At 43.6% G+C, this 13,433-nt stretch overlaps 1 pseudogene; it reads left to right on the forward strand.

Annotated features, from left to right (window-relative positions):
* Nucleotides 1-1,192: 1,192 nt before the first annotated feature.
* The window catches only part of LOC106580542 (thioredoxin reductase 2, mitochondrial-like), a 40,522-nt pseudogene continuing 28,281 nt past the window's right edge, over nt 1,193-13,433 (forward strand).

The following is a 13,433-nucleotide window of genomic DNA, read 5'->3' on the forward strand; positions in this document are numbered from 1 at the left end:
CCACACTGTTATGTGCATATGCCTAACAGGGTGGAACCTAACAGAGTGGAAATTTGGAGGCTAAATTAGCTATAGTGATGAAGTTTGAGCTAGCATGACATCAAAGATCCTGTGAGTGATCAAGATCCAGCTAGGATAATGGTGAACACTTGAAGTAAATTTTTACTTTTCTGCCTAACATATTTTTTAATTATTACATTTGATAACATGTTCCTCTAATGTAGCCTAACAGGGTGGACATTTAAGAGTGAAATATACTAACATCATGAAACATTAAAATAGAAATAAAATGAAGTGTTGATACTTGCACTGTTTTCCCGCCAAAATAATTATTGACGCTTCCTGAACATGATGTCATTGTGGGAAGGGACTGTTTTTAAGTGGTATTACTAGACACTAACAGGTTGGAAAGTGAAATCAGGGACACACAGAGAAATTATATATTTTTAAAGTATTGATGACAGATATTTTAAGTAGGACTATAAAATCATGAATAAACATTTAGAATATTTAATGACTCATATTTCTTGTAGAAATTGATGAATAGCACCCGCCTACATCCACGGAAAACAAAATGGTCAAAATGCATAAAATTCCCTTTGAGATCCATATCTTTGTGTTTTTATGTTAAAGAACACCTAACTTTATATTTTAAGCCTTTTGGAAATCACATTTTACACAATACTTTGTGTTATTTCCTCAGACAAGAAAAGTCACCACATAACAGAAAGGACCCTGTTCACATGGATGGGCCAGTGGTAGGCAAAGCTAATGGCTGAAAACCGTAGGGAGAAGTCAGAATGGCGCCTGGAGTTTGAGAACTATGTTTAGCCTAGGAAGACAAAAAACACATCTATCAAATGTACTTTTTTTTTACAATATTTTATTTGCAACACTACAACGACATTTACATTTTGACGACGTAGTTTCAGTGAATGTGCTTCCTATGTAAAATGAGGCAGGCAGACTTACAGACACTTATGAAGGGCCTTTTGTAATAACAACATGGCAGCATGCTCTAGAGGCAGACGCCGGTAGAAACGCACCAACTGCATTCATTTTTTTTACGAGAAACTTGACAGACATGGAGTTTGTTGCCATATTGCTAGCTAGTGACAAACTGACAGATTATGAGAAATTGATTTCGAATGAATCTCTCAAACAGCGTTTTCTCTTTCTATAGTGGTAACCAATGGCCTGCAAGCTAGCTGTCAATTTCCCGAGTACCTCGGAATAGTTGAGGTACTTGGCAAGCTGTCAGTGTCAAATATTCCAAATAATGAGTGTCTTTGGTAGAATAACATGCTCTTTTCAAATGCCCTTCATTATGCACTTGTCAGCTTGGTTTCTAGATAAGTAACCTCGTGTACATTCTAAGTAACTTATGTGTTTATGGTGTCAGCATTGACCAATAGAGATTGAATGTCAAGGCATTTGGTTTGTTACAGGGAAATCCGACTATGATCTCGTCGTTATTGGAGGTGGCTCTGGGGGTCTGGCTTGTTCCAAAGAAGGTGGTGTCTCAATCCCATGATTAAATCATTAGTATTACAATACGTTATGAACTAGTAGGGACTTCACTGTTTGTTCTTGAGGATAGTATACAATCACATGTACCCCAGATGGTTTGTTACCAGGAGGTCTGGCTCTGTGTAAAGGTTTTATATAGGATAATGTCTAATCTAATGTGTTAATGCAGCTTTACCGACCATGAAGATTGACCAAAACTTTCTGTCCTTCGTTTTCAGCGGCTCAGGTAGGACAGAACATTGCTGTGTTAGATTATGTGGAGCCTTCAGTTAAAGGTAAGAGAAATGTTCTGATACTGACTGTACATTCCACCAAAAACAGCTTGACTTGAACTGTTGACTTGAAGCATTTCACCTAGTTTGTCTGGGAGTAAACAAACTGTATGTTGTGAACAATCTGCATTAATATAGAAGTTTAAAAAATATATCATGCTACCCTTCCAGGTACTAAGTGGGGCATTGGTGGCACGTGCGTGACCGTGGGCTGCATTCCCAAGACGCTCATGCACCAGGCTGCTCTGCTGGGCACAGCTGTGAAAGACACCCAGAAGTATGGCTGGCAAATCCCCAGGCCCATCTCCCACAACTGGTACATCTCATTAGTATGAGAACAATGGAAACCTGTGGATATGCACATTTCAAACTATTTAGGATTAAGTAGAAAGAACATATATTTTACAAGTTTGTTCGTTTCTTAATACCGATAGTCATTCTGGTTACTAGACTAAATGTTTGTCAATGTTTTGGATTGATAAGAATTCAACACTAAGGTTATGGCTAAATGCTACAATCTAGTGGTAGTCTTGCAGTAAGACAAGATGGTGGTTGACCTTGGTTGTAGTCAACATTACATGGTGACAGTTCACCAGTGGGCATCGTTGATCTGAAGTGTGTCATTCACAGAATATTCCTCAGTTCATCACAATCCACACAAGTATATGAGCAAATATAACAATGAAACAATGCTCAATGCTTGCCTTGTAATGGGCACTTAAATAGTGAACATTTGCATAGTTGTATTTTGTCTTATCACAGATACCACATCTAACTGTTACTCTGGTGTGTTTTTCTAGGAGCACCATGGCAGAGGCTGTACAGAACCTGTACAAAGCCTTCCCTGTAGCTCAGTTGGTAGAGCATGGTGTTTGCAACGCCAGGGTTGTGGGTTCGATTCCCACGGGGGGCCAGCACAGGAAAAAATTTATGAAATGTATGCATTCACTACTGTAAGTCGCTCTGGATAAGAGTGTCTGCTAAATGACTAAAATGTAAATGTAACCATGTCAAGTCCCTCAACTGGGGCCACCGTGTCCAGCTACAGGACAAGTGAGTGACACACCCTTACTTACAGCCACTGTGGCTGCGTATACACAGGCAACCCAATTCTGTTATTTTCTTCACTAATTGGTCTTTTGACCAATCAGATCAGCTCTTTTGCCAATAATTGGGGAAAAGATCAGAATTGGGCTGCCTGTGTAAACACAGCCGGTATGTCATAGATTCTGTTGTATAACTTAAAAAGTGATTTTACACATGCATACCTGTAGTTTTCAGTAATTTTGTTATGACAACTGCCTCCTTAAGTTTCCGACTTGAGATATTCCCTCTTAGGCCTAGCAGACCTGTTGGTACACAGAGGTTACAGCGCTATGATGAATTGTCCATGATTGCATGCAGTGCTCTGACTGAATGGCTGCAGGGCTAACAGGTGTTGCTCTGCCTCTTATGTGCCCACACTCTCACAGCAGATGTTCACATTGTGCAACCGAATCTCATATTTAATAGACGCAGTTTCATAGAAAATGGCTTTACATCTCTCCTCCAAACTTTGTCTTCACTCTCATATATAATTGTTTTGGCTAGAAAACTGCTTTAACAGTGTAGCTGTGCAGTACTTACCCTTTTTCAGCTAAACCCAATGTTTGCACAAGATCTCTCAAGTTCTCCTGTGGTGTTTGCATTGTCACCATGTTTTCTTTGACAGGAATGTGAAGTATCTGAACAATAAAGGAAGTCTGGTGGATGAGCACACAGTCAAAGGGTTAACCAGGACAGGAAAAGAGGTAATACTACAGTACCAGTCAAAAGTTTGGACACACCTACTCATTCAAGGGTTTTTCTTTATTTTTACTATATTCTACATTGTAGAATAATAGTGAAGACATCAAAACTATGAAATAACAGATATGAAATCATGTAGTAACCAAAAAGTGTTAAACAAATCAAAATATATTTTAGATTCTTCAAAGTAGCCACCTTGATGACAGCTTTGCACAATTGGCATTCTCTCAACCAGCTTCACCTGGAATACTTTTCCAACAGTCTTGAAGGAGTTCTCACATATGCTGAGCACTTGTTGGCTGCTTTTCCTTCACTCTGCGGTCCAACTCATCCCAAACCATCTCAATTGGGTTGAGGTCAGGTGATTGTGGAGGCCAGGTCATCTGATGCAGCACTCCATCACTCTCATTTTTGGTCAAATAACCCTTACACAGCCTGGAGGTGTTGGGTCATTGTCCTGTTGAAAAACAAATGATAGTCCCGCTAAGCGCAAACCAGAAGGCGTATCACTGCAGAATGCTGTGTTAGCCATGCTGGTGATGTGTGCTTGAATTCTAAATACATCTGTGTCACCAGCAAAGCACCATCACACCTCCTCCATGCTTCACATGGGAACCACACCTGCAGCGATCATCCGTTCACCTACTCTGTGTCTCACAAAGACATGGCAGTTGGAACCAAAAATCTCATTTGGACTCATCAGATCAAAGGACAGATTTCCAACTGTCTAATGTCCATTGCTCATGCTTGTTGGCCCAAGCAAGTCTATTCTTCTTATTGGTGTCCTTTAATCATGGTTTCTTTGCAGCAATTCGACCATGAAGGCCTGATTCACACAGTCTCCTCTGAACAGTTGATGTTGATGTGTCTGTTACTTGAACTCTGAAGCATTTATTTGGGCTGCAATTCCTAAGGCTGGTAACTCTAATGAACTTATCCTCTGCAGCATAGGTAACTATGGGTCTTCCTTTCCTGTGGCGGTCCTCATGAGAGCCAGTTTCATCATATGGCTTGATGGTTTTTGCGACTGCTCTTGAAGAAACTTCAAGTTCTTGACATTTTCCGGATTGACTGACCTTCATGTCTTAAAGTAATGATGGAATGTTGTTTCTCTTTGCTTATTTGAGCTGTTCTTGCCAGAATATGGACTTGGTCTTTTACCAAATAGGGCTATCTTCTGTATACCACCACTACCTTATCACAACACTGATTGGCTCAAACGCATTAAGAAGTAAAGAAATTCCACTATTTAACTTTTTAACAAGGCACATCTGTTAATTGAAATGAATTCCAGGTGACTACCTCATGAAGCTGGTTGAGAGAATGCGAAGTGTGTGCAAAGCTGTCAAGTCAAAGGGTGGCTACTTTGAAAAATCTCTAATCTCAAATATATTTAGATTTATTTAACACTTTGTTTGGTTACTACATGATTCCATATGTGTTATTTCATAGTTTTGATGTCTTCACTATTATTCTACAATGTAAAAATAAAGAAAAACCCTTGAATGTGTAGGTGTGTCCAAACTTGACTGGTCCTGTATTTCAAACTGGGAGTTAATGACAAAAAATGTAAATGTTCACCATATTATTATTTTTATTTAAGGAACATAATTTCAACACTGTCGTATTCATATTTTCCTATTGAAGTCATTATAATTTCTCTTCCCCCTTGTCTGGCAGATGACACTGACTGCCAAGGACATTGTGATTGCAACTGGAGGGCGGCAAAGTACCCCACACATGTAAGTATTAACCTTTACCTCTCTCTCTCTCTGTCCTCTCCCTCTCTCCATACCCCCCTTCTCCCTCTGTATGCGTCCTTGCCCAGTAGACAGGGGGGAGAGATGTCCTTCGTTGATCCTCCCAGCTGCTGATAACACCATAGTGAATCTGGAGCTTTTGATGGGATGGTGGTGGGCAAAACATGGCTCTCACTGGGTGGAGGAGGGAGGCTGTCTGGGGCTGCATCTCAAATGGCACCCTACCTGTTCCCTATTCATTACATAGGGAATAGGGTATCATTTGGGATATACTCTGGGACTGCGGCCTCTCATAGGCCTCCCTCCCTGTGGTGTATCACAGGCTGTGACTTACTGTCTGTTGATAACAGACTAACAAAGAACAAAGCCAACCTTCCTCGCCTAATCGTTTGCCAGGACCTGTATTGACAATATGAATCAAACGGTGTTTGTTGTGTTAACCTGTTTCTACTTCCTGTGTTGTAGATCCATGGAGCAATCCAGCATGGCATCACTAGTGATGTTATCTTCTGGCTGAAAGAGTCCCCTGCCAAGACGTGAGTGGTACATGTGGTGAAACACACAAACCATACAATGCTGTGCCATGTACACAGACAGGTCTGTCATAATGATCCATCCAGGACGCAGCGTGTTCTACTATAGGACGTGTTAAATGTTCCTGTCACTCACTCCTGACTCAGATTAGCTGTGCGTGTGTGTGTTCAGCAAAGCTTGGGACACAGCACACACACACACACACATCTCCAATCCAGCCATTTAAATCCTGTCATCGCTTGTCTAATTGGTCTCTCCACACTGTTTCCACTTGGCACAAAATGGAGGTTGAGTGTAATGTTTGTTAGTGTGGCTGTAATTTAACTGTACATAGTGCCAACAGTGAAGAGTTATCTTAGTCACCTACTCATTGATAATCCTTGCTATTATAAATATAATCTACAATAGATTCCCGTCGTAATTCGTAACAACCTATTTGTTACCCCTCTCCAGTTTAGTCAGGGAAATTGTATTTTTCTTGTCAAACTAGGCTGCTGTTCTAACATTCTACCACTAGAGGGCAATATGAACTCATCTTCACAACAAGCCCATCTGGGACAGACGGTGGTGCTCTCTGTATGTATGTTTTCCCTGCACTGTCCTTCCCTCATTCAGCATGTCTCCTAAGCAATTTTCACATATTTGCTCACAGCTTTTTTATGTAGCTTTCAAGTGAGTGGCCCCAGAAAGAGCGCTTCAATCCAGGAAACCCTTTATGTGAGTGGGACTGTTTGGTGTAGTGGAGTGGTTAGGTAGGGGCCTACTGTTAGTGTGGTCCTCTCTGCCCCTCAGGCTACTAGGGGTTAGCATTAGCAGGTCCTCCCGTGGCTCTCCTCTCCTCAGACCCATCTCTCCCTGCCTAGGAGGAGCTGTTGTTGAGGAGCTGCTTGCTCTGTGGAGGGAGCTGAGCTGTCAGCTCTGCAGGTGGGGTCTGAGAGGGTGTTTGGGTTGATCAGCTGGTGGAGGTAGTGGATGGCTCCAGGTGAGTGGTGCCTTTAGAAGGACCGGAGCACACAACCACGCTCACAAACACGATAGATGGGAAGTGTAGACATGAGTGTAAGAAGTTTTCTGCTGCATTTCCTTAACTTTTTAATTCTATATTTACTTAGGATTTATTTAAATCAATTCCAGTGCTAAAGGGTAGTGAACCAGGCTTGAAATGTGCTATAGTTTCTCATCCTCTAGATCAGTGGTTCTCAAACTTGTTATAGTCCCGTACCCCTTCAAACATTCAACCTCCAGCTGCGTACCCCCTCTAGCACCAGGGTCAGCGCACTCTCATATGTTGTTTTTTGCATTCATTGTAAGCCTGCCATGCACACACTATATGATACATTTATTAAACATAAGAACGAGTGTGAGTTTTTGTTACAACCCGGCTTGTGGGAAGTGACAAAGAGCTCTTACAGGACTAGGGCACAAATAATAATAATCAATAATTTTGCTCTTTATTTAGCCATCTTGCATATAACTATTTGTTCATCGAAAATTGGGACCACAGGTTAATGAGAAGGGTGTGCTTGAAAGGATGCACATACCTTTTCAATGTTGTGTTGTATTGGAGAGAGTCTGTCTTAAATCATTTTCCACACACAGTCTGTGCCTGTATTTAGTTTTCATGCTAGTGAGGGCCGAGAATCCACTCTCACATAGGTACGTGGTTGCAAAGGGCATCAGTGTCTTAACAGTGCGATTTGCTAAGGCAGTATACTCTGAACACAGCCCAATCCATAAATCTGGCAGTGGCTTCTGATTTAAAATACAATTTTCACAGAACCGCTTGTTGCAATTTGATGACACTCTTGTTCAGATATCGGTAAGTGGACTGGAGGCAGGACATGAAAGGATAACGAATGCAGTTGTTTGTGTCATCCGTTTCGGGAAAGTAGTTGTGCACCCAGCTCACTCAGGTGCTTCGCTGTATCACATTTGACATTGTCCGTAAGCTTGAGTTCATTTGCACACAAATCATACAATGATGGAAAGACCTGTGTGTTGTCCTTGTTAATGCAGACAGAAAAGAGCTCCAACTTCTTAATCATAGCCTCAATTTTGTCCCGCACATTGAATATAGTTACGGAGAGTCCCTGTAATTCTAGATTCAGATCATTCAGGCGAGAAAAAACATCACCCAGATAGGCCAGTCGTGTGAGAAACTCGTCATCATTCAAGTGGTCAGACAAGTGAAAATTATGGTCAGTAAAGAAAACTTTAAGCTCGTCTCTCAAAAAAACGTGTCAATACTTTGCCCCTTGATAACCAGTGTATGTTGTAAAAGCGTTACATGGTCGCTGCCCATATCATTGCATAGTGCAGAAAATACACGAGAGTTCAGGGGCCTTGCTTTAACAAAGGTAACCATTTTCACTGTAGTGTCCAAAACATCTTTCAAGCTGTCAGGCATTTCCTTGGGTGCTCTGCAGCATCCACCGAGAGGCTCTTGCTGCCAAGTGGCATCGGGAGCAACTGCTTGCACACGTGTTACCACTCCACTATGTCTCCCTGTCATGGTTTTTGCGCCATCAGTACAGATACCAACACATCTTGACCACAAGTCCATTTGATGTCACAAAGCTGTCCAATACTTTCAAAATATCCTCTCCTGTTGTCCTGGTTTCCAGTGGTTTGCAGAAGAGGATGTCTTCCTTAATTGACCCCCCATAAACGTAATGGACATATGCCAGGAGCTGTGTCAGGCCCCCCATGTCTGACTCATCCAGCTGTAACACATAATTCACTGGCTTGTATGCGAAGCAGTAATTGTTTCAAAACATCTCCTGCCATATCACTGATGCGTGGTGAAACAGTGTTGTTTGATGAAGGCATTATCTGTATAGTTTTTTGGGCCTTTTCCCCCAGTATTGTCCCAGCCATATCCGTGGCAGCAGGAAGAATTAAGTCCTCCACAATAGTATGGGGCTTGCCTGTCCTAGCCACTCGGTAGCTCACAATATAAGATGCTTATAGCCCGTTATGCACATACAACTCACTGTGGCTGAGGAAAGGCACTACTCCTAATATTTGTGAACCTCAAATCAATGTATTTCTCATCATATTTGCGCCTCTTTGATGGTCCAACGTCCCGGTCTGTTGTTCAGTGCTTTCCCAGGTAAGGGGGCAGTAGCTCTTCGGCTGCATTAGATTCACAACTGTCAGTGTCCATGCTAGCTGGGCTAACAACATGTGGAATTACTGATGCTAGCATTGGATGTGCTCGTGGAAGCAGAACAACTTGTGTCGTCGACAGGTGCAGGTGTAGTACTGCTGGTAGTAGCAGTACTGCTGGTAGAGCTGGAATGTGTCTCTATGGACGCGGGCCTTACATTTATAAAATGGTTAGAAGAAACTTTCGCGCAAACGGAATGAGTAGCAGCTACATACGGACCGTTAGTGGAATTCCCGTGAGAGAGTAATGGTTAATGTGATCGGATGTTAATTATTTGACCTGGCTACCTGTATTTGACGTTGGGTTGAAAATGTGAAGCCAAGAGAGAGAGACATTTTTTTTTCATGTGAATCACATTTTTATTTGGCGTACCCCCGATGGCATTGCGTGTACCCCAGTTTGGGAATACCTGCTCTAGAGAATAGCTGAGGAAATGAGCCTGGGATGAAAAGATGCGACATCAAAAGGAGAGACAATTGTAACACACTATCTTTTCTCTCTGTAGTCACAACTGTGTTAGGGAGTTAAGTTCTCATCCTATATCTTTCTATTTCGAGTCAGATAAAGTCCGCTCCCTGTAGAATTCTCCCCTCTAAGGAACACTTGTGAAAGAGCACTGTTATTGTGGCGAACACAGGAGACACCGAAGGAGAACAGATTCACTTATCTCTTGTCTGGACTGCTGAAGGTTGGCCCAAGGTTATGAGAGAGAGCGAGAGAGAGAGAGAGCGAGCTAGTGGCAAATTCTTAACTGTCACAGTCAGACATACTCCTACAGTCATTGAAGTGGCTTTGGATCAGGATGTAGCCTATGGAAGCCCTGAGTTTGATTGTGTTATCTTTGTTGTTTGAAAGGCTGCTCCTAGTACTTCTCATCCTCCAGGGGAGTGGGCAACATTTACTGGGCACATATCAGTATAGTAAAGTATGTCTTTCCCACTGGAATCCATCCCTCTGTAGTTTCTAGTTACACAATCAGCCCCCCCCCCCCCCCATCTTTCACATCTAGATGCAGTGTTTTTGAGACCCACTTGTGAGTTTGTGCCTCCACCAATGCTTTCAGACACCACCATCCGGCTGAGGGATAACAGAACGATCCCAGAGTCTCTCTGAAATACAATATAACCAAGCAGCCAGGGAAAGGAGATGAGAGTGTGGAATCGGCCTAAAGCTCCTGGCCTAATCCCTCCCTAAGCCACCTCACAATGTGCACTAAGTGCAGCTGTGCATTAGGTGGACAGGAGGATCGGGGTACTGACGCTCTTAGCAGTTAGCGCTAGCATGAGTTGGGGGTATGGCTGGGCTTGTGTGTGCCCCAGGCTCCCTCAGTTGCCAGGGCCTGGGCCAGTGTGGAGAGCCATGGATAGGTAGAGGATGGGAGAGCAAAAGAGGCCCTGGCCTCCATGCGGGTGATGGGCGTCACTCAGCGGAGTGATGTGTGGACTGAGCCATGAACACGGCACACCCCATCCGCAGGGATTAGCCTGAACGCCAGTAGTGAGTGGAGCTCAGGGCTGGATTAGAGGTGTGATTCACCTGGCCCACACACGCACACAGAGACCGGCCCTACCAACTCCGCCACCCCTTGCTCTTTTTCCTCCTCTCTTATTGTCTGTTTTGACATTTTACAGTTGAGTAATGGAGCCTCCGACATTCGAACAGTTCTTGACGTTTTACAGTTGAGTAATGGAGCCTCCGAAGTTCGAACAGTATTTTCATCACTTTTAAATTCCTCAGATTCAGACTAAACATTTGTGTCCAGTTTCCCTGTTTTGTTTGGCGCAGTAGTATTCAAGATAATTTGAAGGAAAATGTATGAAGTGCATCGTATAGAAAAGCACATATACCTGTACTATATAACTTCCAAGAGATATATATTTTAAATGAAAACAGCTCAGATTAATGGTTTTTGTTTTTCAGACTTGTGGTTGGTGCCAGCTGTATCCTTTTGACTGCCGATGTGCTTGGTCATGAGTCACTGGTTACGCTGTATATTGTCAGAGTGAGTTAGCCCTAATGTTGAAGGCAAAAAGTGGTGAATTGCAGTTCAACTGGTGACCCATTCTTCCTAGACTGGGGTCACCTGTCTATCAATGCCTCTCTACTTTAACTAGAGATAGACAAGGTTCCTCTGAGAGCATTTGTGCAGTGTTCTGTTTTCCTGAACATGGTGCTATGAAGATGTGGCCCTGGAGTGTGCTGGCTTCCTGGCAGGCATTGGCCTGGACACCACATTCATTGTGTGCAGCATCCCCCTCAGGGGGTTCGATCAGGTACTGCACTTATCACAATTTTCAATTTTTCAAAATAGATTTGACACCATTTTAATTAATTTCTTATTTCTCTTTACTGTATCGTGTTTATACTGTAACTCAAATGTTTTGTTTCTTTTAAATATATTTCAGAGATCGTAGAATTTCTCACTACTCATTTACAAATTGATCTAGATTTTTTTGTTTTATTTAATTTAACTAGGCAAGTCAGTTAAGAGCATATTCTTATTTACAATGACGGCCTACACCGGCCAAACCCGGACAACGCTGGGCCAATTGTGCGCCACCCTATGGGCCTCCCAATCACGTCCGGTTGTGATGCAGCCTGGAATCAAACCAGGGGCTGTAGTTACGCCTCTAGCACTGGCATGCGGTGCCTTAGACCACTGCGCCACTCAGAAGCCCATTGATTCTTTGTGTACTGGTGATATTGTGACTTTTCTTGAACAAGTTAAGTTTGGAATAATAGTTTTCCCAAGTCAAGTGCTGGAAAGGTGACTCTGAGCTGTCAACAACCTGAATTTCTCCTTTCTCGTCTTGTGTGTGCTGTAGCAAATGGCAGGGCTGGTGACTGACTACATGGAGGCCTATGGCACCAAGTTCTCCCGGAGGAGTGTCCCCAAGAGATTGGATAAGCTGTCCTCTGGGGCGCTGCAGGTGACTTGGACAGACAAACATACAGTACCAACAGGACACCTTTGACTCTGTGCTGTGGGCTGTAGGTGAGTGTGTCAGGGAAGGAAGAGAATTGTCCCACAAATTACTACAGTAATACCCTAATGTTTGGAAGAAATCACTACTATTTTAGTAGTAGCTGCAATCACGTGTGTTGAGTATGCCACATAACATACAATAAGCTTTGCAAAGATGTATCGGTTAAACCACTAGTCCCCCTTCCCTTTCCAGACATTTGTTTTATTGTCATCTACAAAAGAGTGCAGTGTCAGCAGACAGAGTATCAAGCCCAAAAACAAGGTAATAAAGCGTGAATGATGGAATCACCAGGGGAAGTGTTAATCACCCAGCCCAGTGCTGGGTCCGGGTCCTGGGCCTGGCTGGGGCAGGGGCAGGATGCACCCAGGCACGGGTCACTGCATTCCCTCCTTTGTTCTCTCGCTCTGCTCTGGGCTTTCCTGCCGTCGTACCAGCCCTGCGGAAACCAGCCTGCCACGCCACCCAACGCTACCTCCTGCAGCATCTGTCACTGCATGGCTGGCCCTGTCTGTCTGCGGCTCTGTACCCACACCAGACCTCTCTTTCCCGTCCTTTTCTCTCTTTATCACACCATGTAATTTCTCTCATTCCGCCAACCAACACAATGGAGGGAACTTCCGCCTGGCTGCCCGGCAGACATTTATTTGTGTTGAGATGGTCCCAAAGACGACGTGTTTCCGAAAGCCTGACTACACCCCTCCGCAGTGTGTGACTGTACAGTACCAGCCAGGACAGGCCAGGGCATCTCTCTCTGCCTGTGCGTGTGACAGGGAGCATGTGACATGTGGACCAGGATGTGGGTGACCTTTTGGGAGAGATTACGTTTTTCCCACCCTGGCAGGTTGCTGCTCTCAGAGAGCTGAGGTTCAAACAATGTGGAAGTCAAGGCACAGTGTCCAGTCTGTCGACTGCAGTCAAAATACCAAGACCTTGAGACTCACTGGGACTGGGAAATTGGCAGCAATAATAATATATATTTATTATAGAGTTATATTTTGGTGGATGGACGTCTTCCTCTGCACTCTCACCCAGTAGGGGTAAAGGATGACCCACCGTGTCTATTCTGGGCGGCAGGTAGCCTAACGATTAGAGCGTTGGGCCATTAACCGAAAGGTCGCTAGTTTTAATCCTGAGTCGACAAGGTGAAAAATGTGTCCATGTACACTTGAGCAAGGCACTTAACCCGAATTGCTCTAGGGTTGGCGACGGTCATGGCAGACCATGGCCTTAACCCTAACTGCTCTAGGGTTGCCGACGGTAATGGCAGACCATGGCCTTAACCCTAACTGCTCTAGGGTTGCCGACGGTAATGGCAGACCATGGCCGGGCTCCCACTCTCCGAGGGCGTCTCAGGAAGAGTTGGAATATGCAAAAAACACATTTCCAATAAGAG

This window comes from Salmo salar, chromosome 20 (genome assembly GCF_965601325.2).
Source record: "Salmo salar chromosome 20, fSalSal1, whole genome shotgun sequence".
Lineage (NCBI taxonomy): Eukaryota > Metazoa > Chordata > Actinopteri > Salmoniformes > Salmonidae > Salmo > Salmo salar.